The sequence below is a fragment of the Lissotriton vulgaris genome, chromosome 3_1, assembly GCF_964263255.1.
Source record: "Lissotriton vulgaris chromosome 3_1, aLisVul1.2, whole genome shotgun sequence".
Lineage (NCBI taxonomy): Eukaryota > Metazoa > Chordata > Amphibia > Caudata > Salamandridae > Lissotriton > Lissotriton vulgaris.
The window spans coordinates 2,137,564,789-2,137,579,502 of record NC_141689.1 but is presented as its reverse complement, the minus strand read 5'-3'; the positions used below and the strand labels follow the sequence as shown (position 1 = coordinate 2,137,579,502).

The window sequence follows — 14,714 nt, the reverse complement described above, 5'->3', positions numbered from 1 at the left end:
AGGTCCGGAGCGCCTGTGGCAGAAGCGGCAGGCCCGGGGGTGATTGAAGCCGGTGGAGAAGCATAGAGACCGGCTGAAGCTGCAGTAAGGCGCGGGGGGGCCCCGTCTGACGCATCTTCATGAGCACCAGTAGAGTGGGCGGCGGAGGTTGAGATCCGGCTGCTTGCTGGCCCCAGTTTCACGGTGGCATGGTGAGACCCTGCAGAGGCCTGTGCCATACGCACCCAGCCACAGTAGCGCCTGGGGGGCCGCAGAACGCCGCAAGAATGGGGGCAAGGCTTGCCATCACAGAGTGGCCGGAGAGGCTGCCGCCTGACACTGCTGACGCGGGGCACTACCGCCTGCTGGGGCGCTGGAGAAGGGACGCTACCTGCCATAAAAAACACTAACTGCGGAGGCTCAGGTTAATGGAGCTTTGCCTGGGTGGCGCAGGTAGGCACTGAAGACCGCGGATTGTGGGACAAGAAGAACGAGTCAGACCAAGACGACCGGTCCTTTGGTGCCATTTTACATAAGGTGCCATCTTGTCCGTCCCTGCGCAGCGAAGCCTTTGCCTCTGAGCTGCTACCAATGGACACCATGGGCGCACCCACGACTGCGAGGGGGGGGGGGGGGGGTTTCTTCGCCATACCCCCCCCCCCCCCCCCCCCCCCCCCCCCCCCCCTTACACTGCTGGAGTAAAAGAGCATTTGGAGGAAGAGCACTATCTGCACCCACGTGCCCCAGCGGGTGCGGGCTCACGCAAGAGCCCTGGAACTGGACTTTGGAAAGAACCGCCCTGGAGCGGCTAGGAACCGAGACGAATGGTCATGGAGCCCGCAGCCACCCTAGCGGCCAAAATGGACACTGTCCTAGCAGCGGTGCAACGCATTGGGACTACCCTATAGCCAACTAAGACCTCTCTGGAAGTCAAGATAGACAGTCACGTCAGACTTCACGCTACTGCATGCGGACCACCGTAAACTGGCGGAGTATTGTATTGTAAATTTATAGTGTGTGCAGCTACCCACATGGGGTCTCCCGGCGCAAGACTGAGGGCAGTGGTCATGAGGTTAGAGGGTTCACACTGAGGGAAAAGCAGGGTTTGAAGCTTTTTTCAAAATTTGGTCAGGGAAGGCTCAAGTTTCAGTGGAGCCGGAAGAGCATTCCATAGCTTTGGGGCAAGGCAGGCGAAAGATCGTCCGCCAATTCTTGCCAATTTGAAACGAGGAGTCAGAAAATTCCATTGAGAAGAGGATCTAAGAGGACGGGAGGGAGTGTAAGGTTGAACAATAGACTGGAGATAAGCAGGGCCCCTGCTTGATCTTGTGCATAAAGCAGAGGGCCTTGAATTTAATTCTGCTTTCAATGCGGAGCCAATGTAGGTCTTTGAGATAGGGGGAGATCTCCAGTGAACTTTGCAGAGTAGGCGGGCAGCAGAGTTTTGAACCAGCTGGAGTTTCCTCTGTCTCCGAGGTAAAGTACGTTGCCGTAGTCAAGGCGCGCGATGACTAATGCCTGGACTACCGTACGCCTTGTCGAGTCCGGGAGCATCCAAAGGATTTTGCGGAGCCACCCAAGAATGGAAAAACAGGGGGCTGCCAACTTGACTACCTGGTGTTGCATGGTTAGTGAGTCATCTAGGACACAGCCAAGGTTACGTACCTGTGTAACAGGCAGGGGTAGAGGCCCCATTTCTGGTGGCCAATGTTGGGGGCCCCAGAGATGTTTCTGTTTGCCTAGGATGACTACCTCTGTCTTGTCCCCGTTCAATTTCAGGAGATTAGACCTCATCCATTCAGCAACTCTGCTGAGCCCTAGTTAGCAGGTGGGGCACAAGTTTTGGCAGAGGAAAGAAAAAAAAATGATTTGGGTATCGTCTGCGTATGAGTAAAGGGAAAGGCCAGAGTCTTCCATGATGGTGGCCAGGGGTCTCACGTAGATGTTAAATAGCATTGGGCTAAGAGAAGACCCCTGGGGGACCCCATGCGCAGACTAACGCACAGAAGAAGCAGAATTGGAAGAAAAGACTTGGAAAAAACGATCAGAGGTAGGAGGAGAGCCAGGCCAGTGCAGGTCCGGTGACTCCGGCCGCCTCCAATGCCTTAAGAAGGACAGGGTGCGAGACTGTGTCTGATGCGGCGATTAAATCTAAAAGAAGCACTGAGGTTTCGCCCTGATCGAGGCGGAGACGTAAGTTCTCAGTGACTCCTAGAAGAGTGGTCTCTGTAGAAAAGTGGGTACGAAACCCCGATTGGGATGGATGTAGGAAGCCTGTTGCCTCGATATGGGAGGTAAGGTGGGTATTGACATGTCTTTCCAAAATTTTTGAAAATATAGGCAGCAGGGAAATGGGGCGGTAGTGAGAATAAGTCTCAGGGTCAGCGCCAGGTTTTTTTAAGAGAGGAATTGCCATTGCTCTTTTCCATTCCTCCGAGACTATGGATTCTCGTAAAGAAGAGTTAAGGAGATCTTAAATAACTAGAAGTAGGTCTGGGGAAAGCTGACGGAGAATATGGATGGGGATTGGGTCAAGGGGAGAGCCAGAATTGACCTTGGCCATACAATCACGGAGCGAGTTTTGCTGGGGCCATTCTGAGATTTGTGGTGTCGGAGGGGGGGGGGGGGGGGGATCAGGTGTGTCCAGGGTGGACGGGTCAGGGGATAAGTTGCAACGGGCAGTAGAGTGAATTGTAGATCTTGTCTACTTTGGAAATGAAGAAGTCTGCGATGTCATTGCATTGGGTCTCTCCCAGTGCCGGAGGAGATGGGGAAGTGTTTGAGCCTGCTAGCTTTTTCACCGTGGTGAATAGAACTTTCGGCCCATTGGAGGCGATGTTTATGGACTCCAGAACATAGGAGGCTTTCGTCTTTCTGCAGGCTAGGTGGTATTGCCTAAGAGCAGAACGATGGGTTTGTTTATAGTTAAAGGAATATGTCTTTCTCCAATCTTTCTAGTTGTTTGCATTTCGATTTCATGGTTTTCAGTTGCGCAACGCCAAACGGTCCAGGAGCTGCAACCTGTGAACAGCCATGCCGCTGCTCTATAAACTCTGATTGAAAGAGTTCACGCACTAGAGGACCGCGCGGAGGATGCGGAAGGGCGCTCTCGGCGCAAGGTCTGAGTGGAAGACCTGCCAGAGGGAGTAGAAGGGAAAGACCCAGAACGATACACTGAGACCTGGCTGCGGACACTTTTGCCGACTGGAACATTGTCTCTGCACTTTGTGGTGGAAAGGGCGCACAGGGTGCCTGGGGCTCGGCCTCAACTGTTCCTCTTCAAGATCCTCCACTATCTGGACCGGGATGCGGTACTCCAAGAGACTCGGAAGATGAGTGACCTCCAGGCGGCCAATAGCCACGTGATGTTCTTCCCGGACTACACAGCAACCATGCAGAGGAGGCGTGGCGCTTATATGGCAGTAAAGAAACCGCTACGGGACCTGGAACTGCCCTATTCCCCCTCCCGCGTGGTCACCAAGAAGGTCACTCGCTTCTTTGAGGCTCCCTCGGACGTTTGGGACTAGCTGGAGGAGACCGGGCGGTGGTCGGGGACGAGACGGCGGGCCTAGAAGACAGCGGATGGCAAGAACAGCGCTCCAGGAAGAGGGGCCCGGCGAGGTTGGCTTGGGACAGGCTGGGCCCAGCCCAGAGAAGTGTCAGGAGGCCCTCGAGGCGGTCACGACGTTGGGATCAGTGAATGTCAACGGAGGCCCGGATCACCGACAACAGAGTGAAATGGATGCAAGTGGGTTGTCTTCATCGTCCACTGTGATGTCTGACGACACTATATTACCTGTGGTGACGCCCCAGACAGCTGACTTCATAATGTAGCTGATGGCGGACATGAGAGACTGCTGTACTGCCTGTGTTCAACAGCAAACGGACCATTGTATCCTTTATATGTCCACAGTAATATGCTATTAAGTTTAACTGCTGACTGGGGTGCCCCGCGCAGTTCCAGAACTAGGAGCCATTAGTGCAGCACAGGTACATAGTTGAGCTGCAATCTGAGGTTTTACCATGTGACACGCGGGGTGACCCTCATGGGTGGCTCATGCTAGCCCGGTATGCTTCCCTGCTTTGTTATACCACACACACCTCGGCAGCTCTAAGGGCCCCAGGCGAGGGAGCGCACTAATGACACAACTGGCTGCGCGCTCCACCGCATATGCTTGAGTTGTGGACACGTCACATTAAAAGGTAGTCACAATACTCAGTTTGGACGCATGCCCCGTTGGGAATTCGCCCATAATGTTCCAATGTCGGTTCTAGTTCACATGTTCCAAAAGCGACACTTGGAGATTTCTGTCCGTGAGCCTGTCCCTTGCCCCAGCGTGGCACACCCCCTAACCCCCCCGAGAGACTGCATTACAACAAAACACATTGCGTGCACCAGCATGACATGGAACATTCGCGGCATGCACACCCTGTCGAGCCGATATTCAGTCTTCGCCTATATGCAGCGACACCAGGTGGGGATTGCGCTTCTCCAGGAGACTCGTCCTGAGTGGAGCTGGAGCGACTCAGCAGGCGATGGAGGGGGCAGCTGCAGTGGAGGTGGAGCGACTCCGCAGGCGATGGAGGGGGCAGCTGCATGGCACGGCATACTCTGCGCAGGCGGCACCTTTATATGGGGGAGGGCGGGTGTCCCCTTTGCATGCACTGACACTCAGGTAGATCCAGAAGGGAGGTACTCCTTTGCACCGGGGAGGCTCAATGGCCAGGAGGTACTGCTGGGTTCTATATATGCCCCTAATATGGATCAGCCTGCCTTCCTGGCGTCCTTAAACCTCATCCTCCAGCAGTACGCGGGCCTTCCCTGGCTGCTAGGCGGAGATTTTAATATGGTACTAGACACGCACCTGGACTGCTCCTTCGCGCAGTGGCAGCGACAGCGCAGGCTCTAAAGGACTGGTTAGTACACTGGGACATTCATGACCTTTGGCGCGCGCAGCACCCTACAGACAAAACTTACTCATACTACTTGGCGGTACACTATCTTCATGACCGCCTGGATCCAATAGTAGGCTCCCAGTCCCTGCTCCCGATTAAGTTGGAATACCTAGGTAGAACGCACTCAGATCACAACTCCCTATGGTTCCAGATTAGCTGGGAGGCTGACCGACCCCCGGTGCCCACATGGCGACTCCAGCCAGCTGCGCTGGAAGACGCAGAGTTTAGATCTTCGCTGGGCACGGCTATCTTATCCTATTTTGAAGATGAGGATTCAGCAAGCGACCCCATGCTGGAGTGGGATGCCCACAAGGTGACTATCCGGGGGCACTGCATAGGGGACGCGTGGAACATCCGCGCACAGGTGTCTGCGTCCCTGGCCCGCATAGTCCGAGCTCCTACGATACAAGAGGGAAGGGGAAGGGACTGGCAGGCATGTGCTGAAGCTGGGGGAACTTCGCGGAGAGCATGCGGTCCTTATCGAGCGACTGAGATGCCATAACTATGCAGTGCATATCGCCAAGACACATGCCAAGGCGGATAGGGCTGGCCGGTTGCTGGCCTGGCTGGTACAGAAAGCGGATCGCAATACCCAGATTGGTGCCATTCGCACAGGGGACGGGACAGTGGTGTACACGCAACGAGAGATCAACCGGGCACTGACCGAACACTATCTGGACCTCTATAGAGCTCGAGGCATTGGCCATACCCATGCGGTGGTTGAATTCCAGGAGTAGGCCACGCTGCCTGCTGTCACGGAGAGCCAGAAGGCAGAGCTTGGTGCCCTGCTCACACTGGAGGAAGTGGGAGATGCGATCCAAGCGCTGGCGACCAGGAAAACACCGGACCCGATGGCCTACCAGCCGAATATTATAAAACAAATAGACATCCTAGCGCCCCAGCTCCTCCAGATGTACAGGGCGTTTTTGGTGTCCTTACCCAAGCCCGACAGACCATATGTTCCTGAGATCCTATCGCCCACTGGCGATGCTTAACACTGACTACAAGGTACTCGCCAAACTCCTTGCCGAGCGTCTGGCGCCGATGGTTCAGCATCTAGTCCATTCAGACCAGAACGGTTTCGTACCGGAGAGATCCACGTCCCTGAACCTTAGGCGGTATTTCAGGGTAGCGGCAGAGGCGGCGATGGCCTGGCCCAGAGCAGGGTGCCTGGTGCTGGACTTGGAAAAAGCCTTTGATTGCCTTAAATGGGGCTATTTTGTCTTCGGCGTTGGAGGCTTACGAACTGGAAGACCACTTCCTGCAGATGGTGGGATTCCTGTACAGGAACCCTGTGGTCTGTGTCTGGCAGGGGCCGTAAATCTCAGAAACCGTGGCGGTGGGTAGGGGCACCCGTCGGGGGTGTCCCCGGTCACTGCTGCTATTCGCGCTAGCCATGGAACCCTTAGCTGCGGCTGTGCAACAGCTCCTGGCAGATGGTATCCCACTGGGTGACTGCGTTCATCAGATCTAGAAAAAGGACTATCCATCAGCGTGGGAGAGTAATCCCTCTTGGAAGACCTGGTAGATGAAGTAGACTGAGTTCTTCAATGTCTACGGTGAGCACCGTGCCTACTCTCCCGTGATCTTCTTGGTGTTCTTCCGGTCAGATCTCGTTCTCCTAGAAGGGATCTTCTCTTCTGGGTGAACAAGATCTGACTGGAACCTCTCTTCCGGTTAGATCTCGTTCTCCCAGATCTTCCCAGATCTTCCCTTCTGGGAGAGCAGGATCTGGTTGGCCTTCTCACAAGCGATTTGCTTGCTTGGCGCCTGGGAGGACTGCGTCTGTCCACTACCTCCACCAGCCTCTGCAGAGGAGATCTGTGCTGAGGACGGACACACTCGCGCATACGTTTGGCAGCCCCTGTCTCGCCAATGCTTCAATGACTTGTACCATCTAGGTGACAGTCTGACCTCCGCAGCCGAAGGATCTGGCTGACGCACAGGAGATCTGCGGACAGGACTTTTGGATCTTGAGGATGTTGTCGAGGAGCCAGAAGACTGTGACGTGGAATGACGAGAAGCTGACTCGGTAACCATGATCAGAGTTCCTAGACGACGATCGAGCTCTTTCTGAATGCCTTGATGTCGAGCGTTCTGGCGTTGAATGCCTTTCTCTCGACGTCAAATGCCTCTGCGGAGTCTGCTGGACCATCAATCTCGACGTCAAATGTCTCGATGGCGATCGATGCGAGGATCTACAGTCTCGACGCCCAACGGGGATGACCAGCCGTCGACTGAGCCCTCTCTCGACATCTAATGTCTGAGCGACGGCGGAGGGGTATTGGCCACCCTCGACGCAGAGCGTTGACGAGACGTCAACGGAGACTGCCTCCTCAATGCCGATCGATGTTTGGTTGTCGACGGTGGAGGGGTCTTGGTCCTCGACGCGAACGTAGTTTCTTAAATGACTTCGGAGGGGTCAAACTTCGACGCCGGTCGTCGCCTGGATGACTGCGGAGGAGTGACCTCCCTAGACGCCGATTGTCGCTGGGTTGACTACGGCGCAGGGGCCTTGGATCTCGACGCCGACCGTTGCCTGGTTGACGGTGGCGGAGTCATTTCTCGACGCCGAACGTCGTCCGGTTGACTACGGCGGAGGGGATTTCGACAACTGAGCTGGATTCTTCGACGTCAACGTACCTGGTCTTTTCGACTGCGAGCCCGCCGTCTACGGTAATTTTGAAGACAAATGACCCACCGGTGGTTCTTTCCTCAGCGCCAAGCCCGACGCTGAAGGGTGTGAAGACTTCTCTTTTGAAGATGTTCTAGCCTTCTTGGAGACCTCTGGATGACCTGTGAGCCAGGCCATAAATGCGAAGACTCTCCTATCCTTGAGTTCTTCCTGACAGGTGCTCGCAGTGAGGACAGGTGCCTGGATCATGTTCCTCAGGCAGACACAGGATACAAACGTCATGGTTGTCTGATTTTGCCTTCTTGTTGCCACAAGACGGACTTTTTTCAAAGTGAAGGCATTCTCAGCTGATAATGTTCACTAAACCGACTTAAAAAGACAGTTTCTTACTTGACTAGATGTAAAATGTCAAAGTAAGTAAAAAAGTTGTTTAAAATTAAGTACTTTTCTGTCAGAAAACAGAAATTAGTGTGTAACCAGGATCCTTCCTGAAGGAGCCGGAAAGAACTGACCTAACTGTCATCCCTGAGGCATGATGGGATACTGGGGGTCGTGAGTGCCTTAAAGGCACGGTGTCAGTTTTTTGTATTACATACAGCTACAGGTTAGCTTTTTAGACTGTTTGCAATGCAGCCTGGGAGCTTTCTATGCTTTCAGTGAATTATAAGAATTTCTACTGCTATCTGAGCATTAAAACAGTTTCTAAACAATCTTTGGTGTTTCTCATGTTTCTAATGCAGATTATTCATGTATGGTGGAAATTCTTCACAGCATATTTCAGCTCTGATGTTTGGCTGCTATTGCATATTTTTTGTGTTCCGCCTGCCGAAGGCTGTGCTCTGCGCAGCTTTTCGGCGCAGGCGAAATCCATTGTTAACTATAAGTGCTTCAGGAACGTCCCCCGGCTCCCATTGGCTAGCTCCATAAATGGAGGCTATCCATTGGTAGCCGGATCTGTCCGTCAAGGCCGGACCAGATTCGGGGGCGTTCCCGCGATTTTTTTCCCTCTCCACCCCTTTCCGAACGTCATTGCGGCGGTGGGTGTGCATTTTTTTAATTTTTTTTTTGTTCTAGTCATGTTTACTCCATTTCCACCGTGTCTTTTGCAGGGGTGGGCTGTGCACTGAGGCCGCTGATCAGGTAAGCAGCATTTTTTAATATTTATCCCGTTCCCGACCCCCCCTCCCGCTGTCAGTGTCTGTTCCGCCCCCTCCCTGTGTGTCCGTTCCGCCCCCCTCCCCCTGTGCCCGTTCCCGTCCCCCTCCCCTTTCACTCCGTTGCTTGTTTCTATTAATTGTTACCCCCACCTTCACCATACATATTTCCTTGTTGGTCGACGGTTAGATATTTTGTTTTTGATGTCCTTCGGTAAAATGCCCTAATCCGTGCCCTATGGAGCTGTTTAGCCACAGACGAGCAGGGAAGGGGAAGAACTCGCCCGCTGCAGCTAGTTACGTCTGAAGGAGGCTTGGCTTCTGCAAGGAAAGTTTGCCTCGCTGAGTTGGGTCTGACTTATGCAACAGGTGAAACATTTTTGTGTTCAAGTGTAGTGTTTTTAGTGATGTGCACACTCTGTTAGCTTTTTTTTTTAAGAAATATTTTTTCACAGATCTCAGAACGTAGACCGACAATAGCGTTCGTATCCCCCCGGAGAAGCCTCGGAGTGCTGAATGAGCCCAGAGCCTGCCGCTTCTCACAGATGCGCAGGGCAGTGGCGTAACGAAAATGTAGCCTCCCGTTCCCACAAAGTACATCCCCCCCCCCCCCCCCCCCCCCCCCCGGCTCCTGACCCAGTCCTGAGCTCTAATGCTAGGGACGTGCCAGTGGTGGTGGTGGGGGGCAGGGGGCTCCGGAGCTCCGAGCTGCCCGTCCTGCGTTTCAGATTTTGTTATGCTCCTGGCGCGTGAGCCCCACCTCCCCCTCCTCTTGCAGGGCCCACAGCTGCCGCTTATGTGCAGGGCAGTGGCTGGTGGTGGGGGGTCTGGCGGTGAGGAAGGGTCCAGACACGTGTTATGTGCTTTAACTCCCCATCCCTCAGCAGCAGGGGCACCCCTCACATACATGAACCCCAGCCCTGGCCGGGCGCAGCATGTCTGTGATTGTTGAACCTCGTTGAAAGACCTGTGACTGCTACAGCGCCACTGCTCTGATGAGGTCACTCACAGCGTCTTCTCCTAGTAGACCCCTCTGCGAGGGTGTGGGCGCTGAATTTTCTTTTTTCCCGTGGGTTGTAAGATCATTTGAAAATACAGTCTGCACCAGGGGGGCTCTGTGGGCGTCTTTGAGGCGCGAATCCTTGATTTACAGGTTGTGCCCAGAGTACACACTATGAGGCCTTCCACCCGCCGAGCGGCTCTTCCTGCGTTTTTTGTGAACGTTGCTTGGTTTCTTTTCGGGGTCTGATGGCACATTTTAGGGGCTATCAGGTAAATGTCATTTTAGGGACGGGTGAGGCCGGTTTTAGTTTATCTTCAGTCAGAACTGTGGGCAGGACAGTCAATGTGGTGAAGTTTCATTGTGGTTTGAAGGTCTCGCGTGTAGGTCACTCATAGCTGCGTGGGCCGGTACGCCTGCTGCAGAGACCGGAGGCACCAACTTGCACGTGTGTTTGGAGCCGGCAAGTTGGTTGGAAAGGTGTGCGGACAAACATTTGATCCACAGATCTGTGATTTCAGGTGTGTTCCTCTAATGAGTTTAATTAAAGCAAAAATAAAGACTACAACACCCAGAAGGCATTTTGCTATCACACAAGTCCAGCACTGCCCGTCCTGCGTTTCAGCTTTGGTTATGCCCCTGGCGCGTGAGCCCCCCTCAGCCCCTCCTCTTGCAGGGCCCACAGCTGCCGCTTCAGTAATGTTTCGTGTGGCAGGGGCTGGCAAGCGAATATACCATGACCCCAGGATACCACCCTGTTGGTCTATTCACATATGTTCCGAGCTCCTTGTCCTACATTAAGAGCAGCCCTCTCCCCTACATTGCAAAGTACCTAGAGCATGAGAACGAGTGCTATACATTCTGTCACACACAGGCATTGTGTAAAGATGGACTACTGCACACTAGCAGTTAAAACAACCAGCCATGAAACACGCATTTCATCCACATCTTAATGGTCCTTTTACGGAGTAGGAAGTGGGTATAGGTGGAAGCGGCTTGAGCCCCTATTTTTCACTTTTGAATAATACCTTGCTCTGGTTGCTGTCCGTGGCAGTGATTTTTAAGTACTAATCATCTTTGACGCCCCCCCTCTCTGGCTTTTTTATTACTGGAGGGTGTGGATTGCTGGTGCTGTCCATTTCCACCAAGCTTTTTCATGTTTTGGGGGTGTTTTTAAAAAAAATAACTTAATAGGGATATTACATAGACCGTGCATATCATAAGGATTCCCTCTATTAGCTTACCACGTCTCCCAACCCTCTCCCTGCAGGAATAAATAATCCAAATCCTATTACTTTTTCTGCGATGTTTCTTCTGTTAGAGTTCAGTCCTTCAATGTACGAGGGTGCAGAAGGATTTGATCTGACATTTCTCGAACACCGATCACAGACGTCCACTAAAGCTTTACGTGCATTAGTCATTTCGGGGAATGGGGTACCAGGGCCAGCCGGGGTAGTGGAACCATTGTGTGAATATGCTGAATGGGATTTTTTTTTTATGATCATGGAGGTGTTCCAGAGCATTTTGTTTGAGTAGGGGCCTGGGCTAGCTATATGATTAGAAATTACTAGATGGCCAGTCCGATCTGGAAGAAGCCTGTCTTTGCATGATGGGCAAGACGAAGCAGATATAGTCATGTCGAGGCTGTTGCCTTTGGAATGTGTTTCAACACTTCCAAGAGATGCATTTACATATTGCTGTTAGTAGTGCGTCATGCATGACCGGTGGAATCCTTCACATATGTAAAAAAATCCTTGTAAAGGTCTTATGCGCTAGATGGACAGAGAACTCCTTAGGCCATGAAAGGCCTTGCCCGATGTAAGGCCACTGTGCTCTTCACACAAATAAACTACATATATGAGGAATCTGTGTCTAGCGAAGGGCCACAGAATCTGGTGAAAAAGCCCAACTGCAGAAAATCCCTCCAGGAATGCTGTAAAACGTTGAAGAATCAGAGGAGGCTTGAAGGAACACGTGACCTCTCAGTCCAGTGTGGCAACACAGCTGGAGTGAGCCCAATTCCAAAAGAAACAAACGCTGTAGATCATAAGAAAAATACAGGGACAAAAATAAATGCACGAGGGGCACTGATGTTACCGAAAAATACTTCAAGTGGGTTGTGATACATACAGTGAAGGCTGATTTTGACACTTACATAAGCCACGAGAACTGGAAACTAAATAGTCCATCTTGGATTGGAAAGTTTTTCATGCCAGAAACAAGGAAGCCTTCACCTTCTTAGATAGGTCTTAGCGACAGTAGTTCCTGGAGCAAAAAAATATGTTGAGGAGAGTAGTCCTATTTGTTTGTGTCACGAGATGCCAGAACAGCCCCAGAACACCCTCCAGTGAGAGCCCACACCATTCTGGAAATTGCCTTTGCTCAATGGAAGAGAAGCCCACCAACAACCGAGGCAATTGTGAGCATGCACTCCAAAGGTCCGGTGAGGCATGGCATAACCACCTGCCTAGAGGAGAGCGGCCAGAAGTGCACCCAAGTCAGGTCCAAAGCAGCAGGCATCTGCCTTTGATCTGAAGAATCTCACACAGGCAAGTTTTGCGTGTGCCTCTGTTGCCTGCTTGTGATTCCGTTTTACGTGTGCCTCTGTTGCCAGCTTGTGCTCTGGTTTTGCGTGTGCCTCTGTTGCCTGCTTGTGCTCGGGTTTTGCGTGTGCCTCTGTTGCCTGCTTGTGCTCGGGTTTTGCGTGTGCCTCTGTTGCCTGCTTGTGCTCGGGTTTTGCGTGTGCCTCTGTTGCCTGCTTGTGCTCCGGTTTTGCGTGTGTGTGTGTACACAAATGCAATAGGTGTCGCATTTGCGAGAGATTAGGCAATTGGCATTGTAAATGACAATGCCATTTATCTGTTTTCAAAGCGAACACATAAATAAAAATGTTGTCATTTACAATGCCAATAGCTCTAACTTTTGCAAAGGCGAGACCGTTGCATTGTAAATGCTTGTTTATATATGTGTGTGTGTGTGTATATTTATATGTGGGGCACATATAATAGTGTTTCCGCGGTCCCGCGCATGGGCGGGAATATTCTAATGCTTATGACTTTGATGAGGATACCCCTGGAAGAGAACTAGGATTACAGGTAAATAACTAATCCATACTCTCCCTGTCCTCGGTTATTCCATAGAACATATGACAGTGGCTGTAGGTTTCTGGCGGATATTCCGGAAGTCCAACAGAACACTTTGAGGATCTGAGTAGTCCTTTTCACAGGACGGGCACTTCACAACAAATGACTCCATCCTTACAGAAAATACGGTATTTTCAATCCGGAAATGGTTTAAAAGATATCAAATGAGGACAAAGTAAGGTTTCTGGTAGATTTTTAATGGTTTTTAGAACCAAGTCCAGTCCATGCCCCCAGAATCCTGTTACCATGAGCAGGGAAAATTAACTGTACTAACTTTCACCTGTGGGGCATAATAAGATGCAGGGTGTACTGTGATGGTCTTAAACTGTGCCCATGTCCTATGCTTTGCACTACAGCTTATTCACTAACATTGCCCTTCATTCAATTTTTCCTTTTCAGTTTGTGAAAGATTTTCCATGGTCACTTGGTCTGTATACTGGTTAAGTTTGGTTTATTTTTTAAATGAATTTGTCATTTAGCTTTTTTATAGGCTGTGGACATATTTCTATGTACAAAATTATTTTCTAAAGTGCTCAGATCCTGCATGGGAGTGGGGCTTTTCAGTGACTATTAAAAGGATCCCCTGGAAGAGAACTAAAATTGCCGATACCGTTTTTCTTCTAGTCTGATCTCCTTATAGTTGGCTATCAAATGTAGGCTTTAATGATAGATTATTTTCTCCCCCCCCAGATGGACGAATGCCATTTCCCATACACCATGGTGCCACCTCTGACAGCGCATTGCTAAAGGTATAGTGAACTGAAATTAATGCTAATTATGATGTTGAATTGCTTGTTATACCCCTCAAGTTTATTTTAACTAACTTGTTTAATTTCAGATGGATAGTATATATTTTACTATTGATTTCCAAGCAGAGCTATTACGACAGGCCTACAGCTCCCTACTCGAATGTTGCAATTTCAGTAATATGTACAGTCGATATTTTAAAGTGTATCCATATATTGACTAGACCTTGTATTAACTCTGCATATGTGGCTGATACCCAGGTGAGATGGGCTTCTTTGTGGAATTTCTGAGCAGATTGATTTGTTCATTCCACTTTTGGTTAAGCCCCTCTGGCTGCTTAAACAGTTTTGCCAAACTTTTTTTCAAAAAAAAGCATTTGACTATGTATACGTAGGAGATTTTGGTTGGTGGAATTTTTCCACTTGTGTAACTGGATTTTTGTTTTCACCCACCACAGCATGTGGCAGGGTGTTATTCTGTTAAAACTATTGGCTCTTCATTTTGAGTGATCACACAACCTGTGCACTTTTAGTTCTCATAAAAAATAGCTCGCTCAAAGTGTGCTTTTTTATCTGGTTTTATAATTTTTTTATTAAAAAGGTATCCCCTTTGCCTGTATTTCGATTGTGGGATTGAATGGAGGTTTAATTACACCTTTTTTAGTTCTGGCCTAGTGTCAGCTGTCAATTACCTCATGTTTTCCTCAATTCGGTCTGTCAATGTTGACACTTATAGCACACAAATACCACAGGTCTCTTGGCGCCTTTCTATCTGGTTATGATACTATGTTGCAGCAGATATTCATATGAGTATCTCTTCCAAAAGCCTGTTTAAACTGTTTTCAGTCCCCTTTGAAAGGAGTGGAGCAGTTTCTCAAACTTTCTAGTAATCAGTTACAGGTCTGTGGTATCACAACTGAAAAAGCCTGACCGCCCAAGGTAGACTTAGTAAAGCATGGTCGGGGTCAACAAAATAGAGGAGCAAAACACTGTCCAGGCATGGTCGGGGTCAACAAAATAGAGGAGCAAAACACTGTTCAGGCACATAGTGCCTCAGCTGCTTAATATAGTCTGGTACCTTGCCATACAACTTCTTTCGTG

At 50.7% G+C, this 14,714-nt stretch overlaps 1 long non-coding RNA gene across 1 annotated transcript in view; it reads left to right on the top strand.

The window, feature by feature from the left end:
• LOC147728917 (uncharacterized) overlaps positions 1-14,714 on the top strand; it is a 237,366-nt gene that overhangs the window by 125,541 nt on the left and 97,111 nt on the right. The window contains exon 2 of the long non-coding RNA XR_015309588.1: positions 13,558-13,616. This is a non-coding gene — a long non-coding RNA (uncharacterized LOC147728917). The remainder of the gene's footprint in view (positions 1-13,557; positions 13,617-14,714) is intronic.